We start from the raw sequence: 15,990 nt of genomic DNA, 5'->3' as shown, positions 1-15,990 counted from the left end.
CTGTTATCTGAAGTACGGGTGGTGCTCGACTTACAACCGTCATTGGGCCCGACATTTCATTGAGTTTTGCTCCATTTTTACGGAATTTCTTGCCAGAGTAAGTTAAGTGAATCATGACAGTTGTTAAATTAGCATCCAGGTTGTTGAGTGAATCCGGCTTCCCTATTAAATTTGCTTGTCAGAAGGTCGCAAAAGGGACTCGCATGACCCACAGGGCACTGCAGCCGTCATAAATATGAGTCAGTTGCCAAGCGTCTGAATTTGGATCACGTGACCATGTGGATGCTGCAATGGTCGTAACTGGGAAACCGGTCATAAATCCTTGTTTTCAGGGCTGTGGTAACTTGGAACGGTCACTAAACAAACTGGTAAGTCTTGTGGCTTTGACTTGTGACTTTTGCAGTGTGCCGGGGTTGTGGGATCATTTTTTGTCACCTTCTGACAAGCAAAGTCAACGGAGAAGCCAGATTCACTTAACAGCCAGGTTACTAAAGTACCAACTGCAGTGACTCACTTAACAACTATGGCAAGAAAAGTCGTAAAATGTTAGCAAATGCCTCACTTAACAATAGAAACTTTGGCCTCAATTGTGGTCATAAGTCAAGGACCAACTGTAGTTTCTCCTTCCTGGGTTAATGCGCGATCTTTCCTATATCATGTTTTCATGTTGTGCCACTTACCGTATTTTTCAGACTATAAGATGCACCATGATTTTGAAGATGTAAATTTAAAAAAAAAAGTTTTTGCACTCTGCAGGCCTCCCAAACCCTCTGCACGCCTTGTTTTTTACACAAAAAAGGGGGGGATACAGAGCTTTGGGAGGCTTGTAAAGTGCTCCTGGGGGCTGAAGGGGCAAAAACGGACCAGTTTTTGCTCGTTTTTGCCCTCCCCAGCCACCAGGAGCACTTGGCAAGCCTCCCAAACCCTCTGCACACCCATTTTTGCAAAGGGTGTGGGGTTTTGGTAGGCCAAAAATGCTGCATTCAGTGTATAAGACGCACCTAGATTTTCATCCTCTTTTTGGGGGGAAAGAGGTGCGTCTTATACTCTGAAAAATACAGTAATTATTATATAACTTCCTTATGTTCACATATTTATATGTGTTTGTGTGTGGGGGTGTGGGGGTGTGTAGATTTTGCCTCACCAGAGGAAGCTAGAATTAAAAACCTGCCAAAGTGCTCCAGTATTTTGTAGACATTTCGACTTAGCTGGCATCTCTGGATGATTCTGGCATCCGTCAAGGTTGTCCTTGATAAGGATTGATGTCATACTAGTATTAATTTTGAGGAAAATGACTTGCTGAGATTCCACATACCACTGCCAAGGGAAGCCAGCACAGTGTTCTAAACTGTGGAAGGAACCAATTGTTCAAGTGTGAAATGCTACACACCATTGAATGTTCTCTGTGGAATGTAATAAGATGCTGAACGAACAGTGATCAAATATATAAGCAATAGGTGTCCGTGGAGGTTCTCAGCCATCCAGGTTGTCCCAAAGATTTTTTTTCCAAAAGTCAGCTGGACTTTCTTGGTTTTTTTCTTGAAGATGTTTCGCTTCTCATCTAGGAAGCATCTTCAGTTCTGAACTCCACTATTCAATCAGAACTAAAGATGCTTCTAGGATGAGAAGCAAAATGTCTTCAAGAAAAAAAAAACAAAGAAAGTTCAGTTGCCTTTTGAAAAAGCACCTTTTTCAAGCAATAGATGTTGCCTGTAAAAATTTCAAACACAGCTACGTATAAAACACTAGTTTCCCCAAAATACTTTATGACTGGAGTTGTCAAACTATGGTTCCTAATCTCCCTCTAGGGTGCAGTTAGTAAATGGGGAGGGGGGCTAATTGGTCAAATTTGCTCAGCCAATGCAGGAGGGATGCCAAAGCAAGCAACTTGGAAGGATTAAAATGGTTTAAAAAAAAAACTATAGTAGGTTTTGAGAAATGGCTCAATCCATGAAGCTGACCATTTGTCAAAATGTTCCACCAATCCCAGCAGGTTTTTTTCCCTTTATTCACTGATTATTTTGTTTTAGAGGGGCATGGTGGCTCAGTGGCTAAGACGCTGTCGATCAGAAAGGTCGGCAGTTCAGCAGTTCGAATCCCTAGCGCCGCATAACCGAGTGAGCTCCCGTTACTTGTCCCAGCTTCTGCCAACGTAACAGTTCGAAAGCACGTAAAAATGCAAGTGGAAAAATAGGGACCACCTTTGGTAGGAAGGTAACAGCGTTCCGTGCGCCTTTGGCATTTAGTCATGCCGGCCACATGACCACGGAGACGTCTTCGGACAGCGCTGGCTCTTCGGCTATGAAACGGAGATGAGCACCGTCCCCTAGACTCAGGAACGACTAGCATATGTGTGTGAGGGGAACCTTTCCCTATTTGGATTTATTTGGGAGGGTCTTGTAATTCATTTATCATTTTAGACAGGTACGACATTACAAAGTTAGAAAACCTCTGTCACCATATGGAAAAGAAGAGCAATTGCTTGTTTCAAATATTGTAAAGCTTTAGGAAGTAATGATCTTTTCCAAACTACATTTCTCTGACCACTCGTGTTAGTGTATGGTGTGTACCCGCTGCCTGCTATACGGTATATTCCCCAAATGTAAACCACTGTCTGCATTTCACGCTGTTTACGAGGTGTAACAGGAAGGATTTTCCCTTCAAAGAAATGTTGGCAGCCTGAAGATAGATGAGAAGTCTGTCACTCATAGACAAATAAATTCAACAGTGAGATGGACTCCGATAGCTCTTGGGGCTTTTGACTTCAGACTGAGTTTGTCAGTTTTGCAATTCAAGGGTTGTTCAGAGGTGATCCTCTCCCTCATAAAAAAGAACACGCACACATAAAATACATGTGGTTTTTTTTTAAGGAAGCTTCACTAGAATACATCTATTTGGAGATATGGCTAATGAAAAAACTCTGTACAGATTCTCAGTCATCCAGGTCATAGTTGTGCCAAAGATGCTTTTTTCAGGAGGCAACTGGAGTTTCTTTGTTTGTTTGTTTTCTTTTTAAGACGTTTTGCTTCCAAAAGCTTCTTCAGCTCTGACTGGATGGTGGGAAATGGAAGGATTTTATACTCCTTGCAAACAGCTGGTCATTTGCATCCTTTTAGAGGGTCGTTGAAGCACCTGGAGGTTTATCTCTGTCCTCAAAGTCACCTTTGTGATGCTCCTGGTTCCTGTAGTCTGCATTTTTTCCTCTGAAAATCCATTCCCAGTGTGAACGGTGTGGGAGTGGGAATGGATTTGATTTGATTTGATTTATTACATTTGTATGCATTTATTACATTTGGATTTCCAGTGGAAAAATGGCAGACTGTAGGAACCAGGAGCACTACCAGTTCAGGGGTGTGGTAAGCCTGGGTCGCTGCTGGTGACCCAGGCCATCAAACCACTACTGGTTCGGCCATATTGGTTCGAACTGGTAGGAACCCACCGCTGGTCACAAGACATTTTTCAGTTGATCTGTTGCTGCTTTAGAGATTCTGCAAGCCCTTTCCATTCTTTAAGGTATAAGTATTTATTCACCTCTCCTCTTTATCCATGCCTTAATAGCATTGCAGTAATATATTTGAGTTGAGTAGATTTCCCCTTTCTTTCTGCCATCTATTGGATCCATCTCCCGGGCAATATTTTCCTTTCTGTTTGCTCTTGTGTTTTGGTGCAGTAGTATCTATCTATACAAAAAAAAAAAAAAAAAACCCCGACTGGTGTGAAATCCATTTCTTTCTGAGCTAGCCTTGGGTTTACTGAATCAGCTTGCAGGGTTGAAGGTGGAAAAGGATCGAGGGGACGGGGATCAGTGGTGGGTTTCAAAAATTGTTTGAACCTACTCTGTGGGTGTGGCCTCCTTTGTGGGAGTGGCTTACTGCCCATGTGACCGGATGGGAGTGGCTTGCCACCCATGTGACCAGATATAAAGATGCCGACGACACTTGTCAGAACCACCTTAAATTACCTCACACACAGCACTAGCATGCATAAGAATATGATGTAAACTTGTTTTTTAAAAGGCATCTTTGGTTTGCGTTAAAACAACTTCAACACATGCAATGTTCTGATTGCACCAGAAACACAGTAGTCATCCTTACCTTTTGCAGAGGCACTGAGTTTTATAAGTATGAGCATGATAGTGTAGAATAATTTGAGTATTTGAGTATTTGAAAATTTATTTATAGGCCGCCCTTTTCCCTGGGGGGACTCAGGGCGGCTTACAACTCAAAGGGAGGGGGATACAGACAATAACACATAAGGACAATACATAATTAAAAATAGAACACAACATTCATACCATTCGGGTGGGGGTGAGTTACATTCTTTAACCCCAGGCCTGACGGGATAGCCAGATTTTAAGGGCTGTGCGGAAGGTCTGGAGGGTGGTGAGGGTGCGAATCTCCACGGGGAGATCATTCCAAAGGGTCGGAGCTACTACCGAGAAGTCTCTCCTCTGCGTAGTTGCCAGTCGACACTGACTGGCAGATGGAACTCGGAGGATATCTAAGGATCAGTGGTGGGTTTCAAAAATTTTTGGAACCTCTTCTGTAGGTGTGGCCTGCTTTCCGGGTCCACTGGTGGAACCTCTTCTAACCGGTTCGGTAGATTTGACGAACCGGTTCTATCGAATAGGTGCGAACTGGTAGGAACCCACCTCTGATGGGGATTCATGTCAAGAGTTCGAACTTTATAAACAGAAATAAAGCAATTTACTTGCAAAAGTCACCAAATAATTAGCGAAATTTCTCTAAGCAAAGTTGTGCTTTTAGAGCCCTGGGCAAGACTTTTTCACAGAAAATTCTCTGGCCCTTTTAAGAAGGAAAATCTTCTATATCTCCAATGTACTTTAAGAAAACTTAAGAAAACAGACGGCGATGATTTATACACATGAGAAGTGTGCTTTGGCCAGATATGAACTGGATTTTACATTAGATCATTTGTTTTCCACTTGTTGTTCCTCCGATTTCACATGAAAGCATGACTTTATTTGTTGTTGCTCAAGAAACATCAACCAATCATTCACCCAATAGATAAGAATCCGGAATACCTATTTGTAAGGGAAAGCTATATCTGCAGTACATATGTGTACTGGTCACAGTTCTGCAGACTGCGTTCTTTTCAAAGTTTTTATTTTTTATGCAATTTTACACATATTATAGAAACAAAGTGTTTACGGAGTCCTCCCTTTTACATCCTCTCATTTACATAATCCATTTTACATCATAGCTTGGTTTTCACTTTCATCCAAATTATTTTCTTCCATTATTTTCCATTTTTAATACTCATTTTTTCTTAGTACATAAACAATATCTTCAATAGCCCCTTCAAAAATTGCACCAAATTATTGTTTCATATTTCTCTATTGGTCTATTTTACTATAAACAATATATATTCTCTAGTTATGTTTTGACATAGAGCGCATTTCTTTCATTTTTTTTCTACAATTAACAATATACTTTCTTTATTTCTTAATTAGTTGCATAGCATTACCAATCACAATACTGTTCCCTTTAATCTACCAATACAAATACAAAGAGCCGAGGTGGCGCAGTGGGTAGAGTGCAGTACTGCAGGCCACTTCAGCTGACTGCTAGTTCAGCAGTTCAGTGGTTCAAATCTCACCAGCTCAGGGTTGACTCAGCCTTCCATTCTTCCGAGGTGGGTAAAATGAGGACCCAGATTGTGGGGGCGATATGCTGACTCTGTAAACCGCTTAGAGAGGGCTGAAAGCCCTATGAAGCGGTATATGTCTAACTGCTATTGCTATTGCTATAACTCTTTTTCCCCTTCTTCCTCTTTTATCCATTTTCTCTTTTGGGGTCTCACGAATTCCACTTTTAATCAATTTTCTTCTTCTTCCCCTTTCTCCTAACTTCTTCTTCTTCTTCTTCCTATTTTTATGGTTGTAGTATCTCTTCTTCAGAGTATTATTTTTATTATTCTGTACCTTTCCCCAGGGTTTTCCCTGTTCTCCTCCCTTCCTTACTATCTTGTGGTTTCTCTTTGGGGGATCTCCCCCTTTGTGCAGACTGCATTCTTGATAGCAGGAACTTTTAGAATATAGTTGATGGGTATGAATTCTTCTGCAAACAAATGAGGGAGTGGGTTCATTTGAACGTATTGGCCTCTCTATCTGCCTTCATAAGACCAGTCCCTGAATCCTACAGATCCGATTCTTAATTTACATGCTAAGATAGAATTAATGGATTCTCTCTAACTTGAGAGCGATGGTATTTGAGTTTTGAAATGTCTCTTGTACACACCACACAGTGGCTACTTTTCATAAGGACATTTAATACTCATATTTGCAGGGTAGACCAAAATATCTCAGAGCAAATTAAATTGGTTTACTGAGTAAATATGCTCTGTCAAAAGCTTCTAAAAATGGGAACAGATGTTATGCAAACACACGAAAGCTACTAGCTAGTGTAAACTAGAAAACTTGCCCAAACTCAAGTCTCTCTATATCCGTGATGGCACGCAGGGCACAGACACGTGAGCCAACGCCCCAACTCAGCTCCATCGCGCATGCATGCATACTTCCCGCTGCCCAGCTGATTTTCGAGTCTCTGCCTCGCATGTAGGGTGCATGCGCAAGGGGTGGGGTTCACGCACGCATATGTGGGGGCGGGGGGAGTGCAGGGGCGGGAAACTCCTGTGGCCCATTTTGGGTCCCAGGAGGCTGCAGGAAGGTCTACTAGACATCCAAAATGGGGCACAAAGAGGGTTGTGCACGCATGCACAGGAGTGAAGTGCGGGGGGGGGAGGTCAAGCACGAATTGCATTATGGGTGCGGGCGCCCCCTGTCACGCGTGCACAAACGCACTTTTAGCATGCAACAAAAAAAGGTTAGCCAACACTGCTCTATATGATATGGATTAAAACTCTGTTGTTGAAGTCGTCTTTTCTGCAATCGAGTTTGGAGCCGTTTGTATTGATTGTTTGCCCATATATCATTGCCGTTGAAGCTGAAGTAGTTGTTGACAGGTAGGACGTTGTAGCAGACAATTTTGTGTACTCCGCTGAGGTCCGACCGCAGGCGGTACAGTTCCAGATTGTCCAAGTTGAAAATTTCAAGCCTGGTGGCATAAGGGATTCTGTTGTGAGCAGAGGAGTGGAGGACTCTTCTCGTGAAATTACTGACTTATTACTGAAATTATTACTGAACATTGTCTACACACTCACTTCACACGGGGCTAATTGAGGCCATACAACAGGCATAGGCAACCTAGATCCTATGCCCTCAAGGCCTTTTAACCATTTCTTTCCAAAAGTCCTCCAAGGGCAAAAAAGAGCATTTGGGAGTTACTGCCCTCCACTCTATAAACCATCTGTCTGTAATGATAAAGGGTTAGCTGCATGAGCAGGGTGTTGGACTAGAAGACCTCCAAGGTCCCTTCCAACTCTGTTATTCTATTATTCTGGATTTTCTCTTTCCTTTCCCTTTTCAAGTAAGTTGGTCCCTGGCTTTCTTTTTCCGTTTGGCTAGCTAAATATTGTCTTTCGGAACGAACATGAGACTACACATGCTTTCAATATGTTCTCCATCTCATCCCAAATATTTAAACCCTCTACATTGTTGTTCCATGTTGATCTCTTTGAACATTCAAGTTTTGAAGGAGGTTTTGGAAGGTTCCTTCCCCCCCCCCCACCCCCTTTATTCTCTCTCGCTCTTGTTCTTTTTCCTAATGGAAATCTGTTTCCCCTAAGTGCACTTCTCCCTCTCCTTTGCTAAAATGTATTTAGGGCAGCTTTATATAGATTAACTTTCCCACCACAAGGGAGGGCAAATCATATTATAACCGTTTAATTGTGGGATGTTTATTATGTCAACTCTTGAGCAGAATTGTATGTTTTTAAATGCAATTTATCCCTCAAGTGTTGTAATAAGATAAAGGATTCTTATTTAGTCAAGGCAAAATTTTGTGGTTTGGATTTAAACACCACTTAACTTCCCTGCATTTGTTTTCTGAGAATTGCAGAAAAGACAGAGAGAAAAAAATAGTTTCACTACAGGGGTGGGTTTCAACCGGTTCGCAGCGGTCCCTGCGAACCGGTTGGTCGGCGAACCCGGAAGTAAGTAACTTCCGGGAACGGCGAAGGGCCCACCCGCCTGCCCGCACTCCTTACCCGGTTTTGACGAGTTCTGCGCTTCCACGCATGCGCAGGATGCATACAGCGCCTGCGCGATCCTCCAGGAGCAGCTGGAGCATCGCACAGACGCTAGTACGCATGCGTGCGCCACACGCGTGCACGAGGACGCCGCTGGCCCCATTCCAACTGAACCGGTTGGAACGGGGCGAGAAACCCGTTGCACTAGCTCAAAATTCTGGATATTCCTGACCCAGCCCTTTTAAATGGCATTAGACTAGGGCCCATGATGATGAACCTATGGCACGCATGCCACAGGTGGCACACAGAGCCCTCTCTATAGGCATGTGAGTGTCGCCCCGGCCAGCTCCACCGCCTGGGCGGCTCCCCTCGGCCAGCTAATTTTCGAGTCTCTGCCGCGCATGCACAGTGGGCAGTGCGCATGCAGGATACACATGTGCATGCACAGGGGGGCATGAGGGGAAGTGGCGTGAGGGAGAGTGCGGGGGGCACATTGCATCTCACACCTCGTTTTTGGTCCTAGGAGGCTTCAGGGTGGCCTGCTAGGCCCAAAACAGGCCACTGGGGGGGTGAGCGCATCACAGCCCGTTTTTGGTCCCAGGAGACTTCAGGATTTGGGCTACTAGGCCCAAATCAGGGCGCAGGGGGTCACGCGCAAATGCATAGGGGGAGGGGCACACATGGGGGTGTCACGCACACATTGCATTATAGTTGTGGGCACGTGACAGCAAAAAGGTTAGTCATCACTGATCTAGCAGGTTCATTCACACAGAGGCAAGCTTACTTTTGTACATGTTGAGTAGGTTTTTCTGTACAGATGGGTATGTGTAGGGTTAGGGTTAGGGTTAGTCCAACAAGTTTGGTTAATCTAGGATTCAGTATGTTATGCAAACACAGAAATAACCCGTTTACTCTGTTGTCTGAATGCAAACTACAAGTTGATTGGTTGAATTCAGGCAAGTCAATGGATTTATTGTCTAACATTGCCTGTTCTAATTAGCAACATCTGTTGAGAATTTTAGAAATGAGTTCCTATGTGACATTCCTCTCCTTGGTGTAAGAAACTGGACACGTCAGAATCTTCTTCCTGGCTTAATTGCAAAATCCATTGAGTGACCTTGCAACAGGGGTGTCAAACTCATGGTGTCACGGCGGCGTCACGTGACATATTACAACTTCCCTCCATTCATTAATTGGGTGTGGGCATGGGCAGCATGTAATTCACCCGGCCTGCGGGCCGCGAGTTTGACAGCCCTGCGTTAGAACAATCAAAGTTCTGCAGCATAACTTAGCCTCACAGAATTTTAGTCATTGTGGTGGTGGTTGTTAGTTGTGAAGTCATGTCCGACCCATCACGACCCCATGGACAACGTTCCTCCAGGCCTTCCTGTCCTCTACCATCCTCTGGAGTCCATTTACGCTCACGCCTACTGCTTCGGTGACCCCATCCAGCCACCCCATTCTCTGCTGTCCCCTTCTTCTTTTGCCTTCAATCGTTCCCAGCGTTAGGCTCTTCTCCAGTGAGTTCTTCCTTCTCATTAGGTGGCCAAACTATTTGAGTTTCATCTTCTGGATCTGGCCTTCTAAAGAGCAGTCAGGGTTGATCTCCTCTAGGACTGACCGGTCCTGCCCAAGGGACTCGCAGGAGTCTTCTCCAGCACCATAGTTAGTCATAGCGAAATTTAATTGTGGTGAGTTTATTAAAATCCAGAGAATTACTAGATGGTCACAAGAGATACCAGATGTCCTTTAAGTCAACAACTCCCAACCTTTTGGGCATCCAAGACCAGTTCCGTGCAGAAAGGTTTTTCCGTGGACCGGAGGAAAAGTGCTATTCAGTGGTGGCTACATATCACGGATGGGACTTTGCTTGTTTGTGTGGCCCAGTTTCTGGCATGCCACACTCCAGTGCCACAGATGAGGGCTTGGAGACCCCTGCTTTAGATGGCAATAAAAAGGGTTCAGAAAATGCTATCTATTTGCTGTTATCTAGTGGCCTTCTACATATTGGTAGCTCAGAACGGACATGGAAATCTACCCTTATTGGCCAAGAATTTACCCTGTCTTGCTGTCCACGACTTATGCTAAATCCTTAGTAAACCATTCAAACTGTTCTCAACACATCCTGAGGAATTCCCATCAATGATTTCAAGGCCACCTTGGTAGTATTGTACAGAAGAAACAAGAGAATAAGCAACGATAGTATTTCCCACACTTTTCTCAGCACTGCGACTAAAATGTATGAGCTAATTCCCTTAAACAAAGAATCAGCTGCCAGACCATGATTTACAAATAGTTTGGAAAACAAATAAATTAGAAATACAACAATAAGACAACCCAAGGAAGGTTATTCAGAACTCATAGTAGAATAGGATTGTGGCCACGGAAAGAAGTCACTCTGGTTTATAAACTTTGTTCAGTTGTGATTCTTGGAAAGCTTGGGCAGTGTGGGTGGGTGGGAGGGAAAAACCCCTTCCAGCTCGGTCTCACTTGTGTTTTTACTAATCTGTAAATCAGGCCTGGGCAAAATAATTCTTTATTTCTTCAAGTAAAAACACTTGCTCTAGAAATATTCTCAGTTTCTTTGCTTCCTCAGATAGCAAACTTGGTTGCTCTGAAGTGACTTTAATCTCTTTTACTCCTTGTCACTCTTTGGGGCAATTTTCCTGTCAATCTATTGCTGAAGTTCAGAGGTACCATATTTTTCGGAGTATAAGATGCACCGGAGTATAAGACATACCAAGAAATTTGAAGAGGGAAATTAAAAAAAAAGTTTTTGCACTCTGCAGACCTGGCAAAAAAGGGGGCACGAATAGCCTTTAGGAGACTTGTAGAGTGCTCCTGGGGGTGGGCACCCCAAAAACGAGCAAAAACCAGCCCATTTTTGTGAAAACAGGCCCGGTTTTTTGACAAAAAAAGGGCATGCATAGCCTTTAGGAGGCTTATATAGTGCTCCTGGGGGCTGTGGGGGGAAGAAAATTGAGCACAAATTGGCCCATTTTTCTCTCATTTCTGCCCTCCCCAGCCCCCAGGAGCACTCTGGAAGCCTCCTAAAGGCTCTGCAAGGCCATTTTGGTGAAGGGGGCGGGGTTTTGGGAGGCAAAAAATGCTGTATTCAGTGTATAAGATGCATCCAGATTTTCAGCCTCTTTTTTGAGAGAAAAAGGTGCATCTTACTCCAAAAAATATGGCAGCTGCTTCTCCTCCATCCCCTGATGGTGATGCTATCTATCCCACTTTTTTCTACCTTACCAAGAAGTAGGTAATTTACTTGTGAATTCTTTTAAGTCTTTGTCCCCCTCCTCTCTGGGTTGAAGTACGCTAGAAGCACCTGCACACTTGCAATAGATGAAGGATATGATCATTCCTGTTCATACGCCTGGGATGAAACTGTTCAAATCCAAATCTTCGGATCCGAAAAGGAAAAATGGGCTACAGCAGCCATGCCTGAGTAAGTTCTCACTGTTGAAACAAATGTCCATCTGGGTTAAGTTCCAAAAGGGCACTGGAACCATGGAGACTGTTTGGAAAGATGCTTTTAATGGTGGACAGGATCACATGCCTTGAAGATCTTGAAGAAAAAAAGGAAGAGATGCTGATGGTGGGCAGGGCCTAGTCGGCCTCCTGCACCACGTGTTTGTTTGTGCATTTTTGCCCTCCTGAGCTCTGGAGGCTTTTCTCAAGCCTCCATGAGGGCGAAAACAGCCTCCTCAGGCTCCAGAGACCCTCTGGAGGAGTGTTTCTCCACCTTAGCGACTTTAAGTCCTATGGACTTCAACTCCCAGAATTCCCCAGCCAGCAGAACTGGCTGGGGGATTCTGGGAGTTGAAGTCCACAGGACCTAAAGTCGCCAAGGTTGAGAAACACTGCTCTGGAGGCTGAAAACAGGCCCATTTCTGGCCTTCCCAAACTTCCGATGGGCGCGTTTTTCGCCCTGCCCAAGTTCAGCGTGCGCCCTCCACTTACCTGCCTCCAGAACGGGCCTCGTGAGTACTCCTGGGAGGAGAGGGGTGGGCAGGGCCAGCCAGTAATGGAATTTGGGGGTTCTCCAAACTGCGCAGAATCATAGCTAGAGTTTCTCTCAAACCCCTGCAAACCCCCAGCAGCCCACCCTCGATCATTAAAAAAAATACTGATTCAGTAAATAGTATCCAGTAAATAATTTCAATAGAAAAATACGGAAGAGGCCCTTGTACCTAACTGAATAGAGAATCTGTTGAGGAAAGGAATGCAACTATGAAGAGCTACAACGGCAGATCCCTAAAGCAAATATTCGGATTGGTTTTCATAGGCTCGATTAGGTTGGAATCGGTCTTCTGCAGAGTTATAAGTGAGGCTTTTTTTCCCCCTCCTTTGTAATCTTTGGAGGTTTTGAGTCCTCCTTTCAAAAGTCCCCAAATGTCACAGCCAATAAATCCATTATTTTCAAGGGCTGTTGGTGTCAGTGCAGAGTTTGCACAGAAGAGCAGAATTCAGATTTACAACTTCGATGACTCTTTGCGACCTTGGTCACCAAGCGAATCATTTTGCTTTGGAGAAGAGCAAATCTGTAGTTGACTGAACAGAGCTGCAACATGATAGAAATGCAAAAAAGAAAAAGAAAGAAAACACCCCAACCCTCTTTCCCTTTGTTAGCTTTTAAAAACAAGGTGGTCTGTCTTTAAATAAATAATGATGACTTTAGCAAAACCTAACATAAAATACCATTGTAAACAAAATGTCCTTTATTTTTCACTTGCAAAAAAAAAAATTATTTCTTTGAAAAATGCAAGGGCTACAAATACAATAAATTATTATTTTAAAAAAATTAGATTTTGTTTTTAGACGGATGCCTATCAGTGTAAACCTTTTTCTGGAATGGCTACTTAAATTACATGTGATCTTATCACCCTAGGAAAAGTAATGCAAACAATGTTTTATTCTGCATTGATCAGGTGCCTCATCAAGCATTATGAAGGATTTGGGAAATCCAGAATGAGTTCAAATACAATCAAAAGCCTAGAAAACTAAATTCCAAGAAGTGATAGAGCCGAGGTGGCGCAGTGGTTAGAGTGCAGTACTGCAGGCCACTTCAGCTGACTGCTATCTGCAGTTCGACGGTTCAAATCTCACCGGCTCAAGGTTGACTCAGCCTTCCATCCTTCCGAGGTGGGTGAAATGAGGACCCAGACTGTGGGGGCGATATTCTGCCTCTGTAAACCGCTTAGAGAGGGCTGAAAGCCATATGAAGCGGTATATAAGTCTAACTGCTATTGCTATTGCTATTGATATCGAAGGAACGAATAATCAATAAAGGAGAATATTTGTAGCTCAGGGTTGAAATGAGGGGGGGCTTGATATTCCCTAAGCTTGGTTGCTAGCACTGATGATGTTGCCCAGTTTAGGTAATAAAACAACTAAGCTCAGAGAATGAGTAATATTTAATTCTGCAATGAAAAGTCAAGGCGAGAGATGGTAGCATTCTGAGCTTTACCTTAAGAATCCTAAAAGGACATTCCTCAGAGGAAGGTCAAAATTATTTCACAGTCCTCCCCAAAACAGAACAAACAATAATGGAATTTAAGTGCAGGAACGCCACTTGCTTAAAGTCAGTGTGGTACAAAAAGTAGTCTAGGATTGGAGAAAGTCATGTTCAAGTCCATTCTGAATCACAGAATGATGTCTCAGCGCAACCTACCTCATAGAACAGATTTGGTGGAAATAAAATGAAGGGAGATCCTGAGGTAAGTTGCTATGAGATCCTGGAAGAATGATAAAGGTAAAAGTTCTCCTCGCACATATGTACCAGTCGTTCCCAACTCAAGGAGGCAGTGCTCATCTCCGTTTCAAAGCCAAAGAGTTGTTCGAAGACATCTCTATGGTCATGTGGCTGGCATGAATAAACGCTGAAGGCGCGTGGAACGCTGTTACCTTCCTACCAAAGGTTCCTATTTTTCTACTTGCATTTTTTTTTCATGCTTTCGAACTGCTAGGTTGGCAGAAGGTGGGACAAGTAATGGGAGCTCGCACCGTTATGTGGTGCTAGGGATTCGAACCACGGAACTGGTGACCTTTCTGATCGACAAGCTCAGCGTCTTAGCCATTGAGCCACCGCGTCCCTATGGAAGAATGACAGGATAAGTCTTAACAGAACGAAGTTTGATTGAATGTCAAGAAATGATGCCCATGTCCTCTTTAACAATGGGATCAGTTCCAATATTGGAAGTGTTGGAAGATTATTTATTTATTTAGCCTATGGTGATGGTACAATTAGCCTGGAGACTACAATGTTAGTAGTGCTAGTCCATTTAGTTTGTGCTCATGTGCTTATCCAGGGTGCTCCATAAAGGGGTGAACTAGCTCTGCACTAGAAAGTTAAGTGGCATCCAACGGCATCATCCAGGGACCACTGATGTTGCCTCGCAGTTGGGCACTGCATCTGAGTAGGTCCAGCACACAGGCAGAGGTTCCAACCATCCACATGAAATGCTACCACTTTTCCCACTAAAGTGGTACCTATGTATCTACTTGCATGTAGCATGCTTTCAAACTGGACAGAAGCTGAGGCTAGTGACAGGAGCTCACTGCGCCATGTGGCGCTAAGACTCGAACCACTGGAGCAGAGACCATCTATAGTGTCTTTTGAGTCACCGAGACACTGTATTTCTCTGAAAGATGCTCGGTAGTCTTGCTGATTCTTTCCAACTCTCTGAGGTCACCTGCATATTTCTTGAACGAAATACAAGCATGCCCCACTATCCATTTTTAGAAGCATAGCCTCAAGATGTGGCCGTCACCTCAACCCCAGTCCACAGTGGAGACAGCTGGAAATCACCTTTAGTGGTTCTACTTTTAGTGTTTTTCCTCTTCTCTTGAGAGCATTTTTGTCAGCTTTTAATATCATTCAAGAATGATGTGGTTCATGATACAGCTGGAAAGTGGTCTCTGTCTAGTCTCTATTGGCTACTTTAGGTTGCTGTGAGCGCACAACTCTCCGGGCACCGGCTCAGACAGACCTTCACTGAGGCATTTACTTCAGGCATGAAATCCTCTTCCCTTCGCTGCTGGTTCAGAACTGGGAGCGTGCAAGTGCTTGCTTCCCTCGTGCGCAGCACTTCTGTGCATGCATAGAGCGTCCATGATGATGTCTGGATGGGTGGGTGGGCGGAGTCTCCCGCCACCGCCGCTATGAACCGGGGCAAATCAGCAGAACACCACCTCTGATTTACTTATGTAATACTTGATTCACACCTGTCAAAATATTTGTCAAGTCTTGCACATGCCCCTGATGCGCATGAATTGACTGTTCTTTTGAAAAACTGCTGGACCAGTTTTTAGTATTTGGTGCACCATCCCATGTTCTTTCCCAGAGCCTGCAAGCCGTCAGTCGAGCTATGTTTGGACATGGCTGTTCAGGAAAAGCTTGGTTGACAGGTCTCGGGTGCAAAACTACTTGTTCCACAGTTAAATTGCCTTCGGCAGACTCCCACCTACCTCTCCCAACTCTGCCCCACTAAATATTAAGCAGAACAATTCTGTGGTTGTTTTTCCCAGTAAGCAGGTAGCGGTTGATGGGAAACATAAAGAGAGCCAGGTGATTCCGGTAACTTGTTCCATATTTAACCTCTAACAACAGACCAATCACTGACCTGATTCCTAAGGCAGAAATTGGGATCAATAGTTATGGCAGTGCAATTGATATCGGACTTCTTTTTGGTCAGCTCAGAGGCTGGAAAATAATATGTTCATACTGATTTCTGGCTGTGCACTGTGATTCTATAATTGTGTTCTTGAGACTGAGGGCTTTCTAGAATCACTAGACCAGCCGTTCTCAACCTGTGGGTCACGTCTGGTAAGAAGGAAAGAGAGGGAGGGAGAGATGGGGGAGAGAGAGGGAGTGAG

The 15,990-nt window shown here is 44.0% G+C and overlaps 1 protein-coding gene across 1 annotated transcript in view; it reads left to right on the top strand.

Moving 5' to 3' along the window:
* MAML2 (mastermind like transcriptional coactivator 2) overlaps window positions 1–15,990 on the top strand; it is a 215,452-nt gene that overhangs the window by 13,657 nt on the left and 185,805 nt on the right. The window lies entirely within an intron of this gene.

Source organism: Thamnophis sirtalis, unplaced genomic scaffold (genome assembly GCF_051295495.1).
Source record: "Thamnophis sirtalis isolate CommonGarterSnake01/CBP01778 unplaced genomic scaffold, rThaSir2_p1.2 scaffold_8, whole genome shotgun sequence".
NCBI classification, from domain to species: domain Eukaryota; kingdom Metazoa; phylum Chordata; class Lepidosauria; order Squamata; family Natricidae; genus Thamnophis; species Thamnophis sirtalis.
This window is presented reverse-complemented; position numbering and strand designations above follow the sequence as displayed.